Source organism: Schistocerca piceifrons, chromosome 5 (assembly GCF_021461385.2).
Source record: "Schistocerca piceifrons isolate TAMUIC-IGC-003096 chromosome 5, iqSchPice1.1, whole genome shotgun sequence".
NCBI classification, from domain to species: Eukaryota; Metazoa; Arthropoda; class Insecta; order Orthoptera; family Acrididae; genus Schistocerca; species Schistocerca piceifrons.
This window is the reverse complement of record NC_060142.1, coordinates 291388054-291391499: the sequence shown is the minus strand read 5'-3', so window position 1 is coordinate 291391499 and position 3446 is coordinate 291388054.

The following is a 3446-nucleotide window of genomic DNA, read 5'->3' as shown; positions in this document are numbered from 1 at the left end:
AGTCCGAAAACGACCTATGCAGGTAGAAATGTAAAGTGTTACACCACTAATACTTTGACCGAACGCTACGAAACTGAAACTTAAATATTTCCGTGCCTTTGGAATATACTGGTTAAAATTTTACCCTCATGCGAGCATACTGTCAGTATTTCCAGTGCATATAAAACGCATTCCTACAGAGGAAGAATAGTGTGAGGGAATGGTGGCTACTGAGTGTGTCTAACGTTACTGGAACTTTTCAGGTGGAGAACGCAACGCAATAAGTCCACAGCACGTCTAACTGCGGCTTATTGCCATTTTTCAGACTTTGGGAAAGAGTCGAATAACTGTCATGAGGGACGTCAAACCATCATACTGTAAAATCGCACAGCCACTGCACTGCAACGAATGCAGAAAGAGTGGTTACTGGATGGGCACACGACGGGTAGTGTGGTAACAACTATAGGCACGCGTCCTTCCAGAAGGGCTACATCAAGAGATTGTATGGTGCGTGATAACAACTTAAATACCACGAACCGTGGAAAACAGATTACTAGAGGCTGGGTGGAGATCTCGCACTGCTATACAACACTGATTGCCGTCGTGTGGTGTTCAGCAAGGACGAGTGTTGCTCATCTGTGGCGATGATATCGAAGTCAGCGAGTCCGTAGACGACCAGGTGAAAAATCATCTCCTGGCGTGAGGAGGTATTAGATATAACAGAAGAAATGATTTCATAATTACTGAAGGGAAACGTAGTTCGCCAGTAAGTTGCGAGATATGGTAAATTCTGTGGTCATACCTTTCATAAGTAGGGAATCGAAAGGCAGTTCTAGTAGAATAACTCAAGGTCTCAAACTACAGTTCACTCCACTAATGCCTTGCGGAATGTACCAATCCTCGCCTGGCCTTCTCGGTCTCGTAATTCCTCATTCATAAAGCATTTCATGGATGCGGTGGTATGACCTGCACTTTCACACCAGCCCCAGCCAGCAGTCTTCATGATCTGACACAGCATTCACAGGGTGATACAAACAGAAAGAACAGATTTCTACTGCTTATTACAGAAAAACTGAAACTTAGGAACACATTGCGCACGTCATTGGATAAAGGAAGTTTGTAACTTTTATGTTTGCACAGATACTGTACCATACACTCAACATGATCACTAAGAACTGCGAATCAACAAGTGCCAGTTTATTGAATCGACAGCTTCAACAATTCAATTTCTCAGCTCTTGTAGAGTAGCTGCCGTAGGTGGGACAAAGACGCTCTTTTTCATGCATTCTCACAGAAACAAAAAAATCGCGAAGTGTGAGCCCTGGTGACCTAGGAGGCCAAAAGCAATCCAAAAGATCTTGTTGTCCTCTTTTCCCAATCCAACGTTGTGTGATGGTGTTGTTAAGTTAAGGCCGCACCTCAAGGAGAAAGAGAGGCGGGACGCGGTCATGCATTAAAATAAAGTCATTGGAAACTTGGGAAGTCAAGAAACAATCATTTTTGTAGCATGTCCAGATATGAAATACCTGCCACGGTTCTTTTCCGCAACAAGGAAATGTCCATAAACTTTGTGAACAGAAACGACACAACGCACATTCAGTTTCGATGAGTCTCTTTCATGTTCGACGGTGCCAGGATTTTGTGTTCTCCAAATTCTTATATTAAGACGGTTTACTTTATCCGACAGGTGAAATGTTGATTCGTCCGAAAAGACGAATCGTTCGCAAAAAGCGTCCTTTGCCGTATCCAAGAGAATTGAAAATGAAAAATTCCCACCTTCTATTATAGCTGCCGGGGCGCATTAGCTGCAGTAACTGCAACTTGTAACGTTTCATATGCAGGTGTCGTTTCAGAAACCGCCGCACTGTTTGTTAGAGGAAATTGAAGTTCGTGGCCTGCCCGTCTAGTGGTCTTCCCAGGGCTCCGTGTGAACGCATCTAATGCACGCTCGACATTTTCATCAGACGTGCGTGGTCGACCAGTGCCCTTCTCTTTGTATATGCAACCAACTTTCAAGAATTTTGGGAGAATTTACGCGCGCACAACGACTAAGTTGTCAGCGACCAAGAAATTTGCGTGGCAGTTATAAATCTGCTTGTGTAGAGGCGGCTTCTCGCTGAATCGTCAGTGGACTGCACGTTGCACTTGAACAGTGGATTAACTTCGCGCATTTTCCAACACTTAGGATGATTTCTCTTGTGTTGTATCGCCATGTTCCTACGCACAAACAACAGCGCAGGTGTGTCTGAACTTCTAAACTCCCTGCTGGCCGTTGTGGCCTTCAAGTCTTGAACCTCGCTGTTGCTAAGATCGCAGGTTCGAATCCTGCCTCGGGCAAGGATGTGTGTGATGTCCTTAGGTTAGTTAGGTTTAAGTAGTTCTAAGTCTAGGGGACTGATGACCTCAGATGTTAAGTCCCATAGTGCTTCGAGCCTTTTTCTTTTTTGAAACTTCCTCTGTCCAATGACATGCGCAATGTGTCCCTGTCTTTTATAGTGCGTAATAAACAGCTGAAATCTGTTCTTTCTTTTTGAATCATCCAGTATTTCAGGCTTGGCAAGAAGTCCCTCAGGATGACAGTTTGTTTCCCATGCCACATACAAGAGACTTACTTTCATCACACCGTGTTTCATTTTGTGTCAACTAAATGATTCTTTCAAATTTTCTTAATTCCAGTGAACTTCATCCATACAAAAACCCCTTCTCTTAATAGAAGCCTGAAAGTTACTGCGGATATCACATGGCAAATTCTATGAGGGGATACCTGCTTTCTGCTGGCTGAAACCTCACTGATTCTCTCCGTCTCTCCCACCTCGTCCTACACGGATTCGTTTCAACTGATCGAAAAAGACAGAGGAGTCATCTCCCTTTCTCAGGTCTTCCTCGCGTTCAACATTCATACAAGTATTAATATGCAGGCTTTCACTGCCGGCGTCAATCTCTGTAAGATATCTGACGTTTCAGCCTTTCTTATGACGTAGACTAATTCAGCTTTGTAGATTCTTATGGTGTCATACTGCGTTTCTGATAGTGTCATACGGCCACTAGCATCAAATATCTTAAATTTTATTCGTGTTCGGTGAGAGGCAGGGGATGTTAAGTAGGACTGTTCGTGGTTTACCCGACTTGCTGCTACAGTGGAACCTCGTGCGGATCCTTTTTTGTGACAGTTTTTGTCGAACATCGTCACATGCGATGAAATATGTGTTCATCACTTCGAACCGGAAACAAAACGACAATTCCTGGGATGTCGCCACACTACCTTTCCTCCGAAGTGAAAGGTCAAAGCCGCATCCCCAAACGGTAATGTCATGGCGACAGTCTTCTCTGACTCTGACGGGGTTGCTTTGTTTTATGTGCTCCCTCATGGTGCAACGATCAACTCTGAGGTATATTGTGTTGCCCTCATTAAACTGGAGAAATGACTTGATTGTGTTCGTTGCCAAAAAATACAAACGAACTTGTCC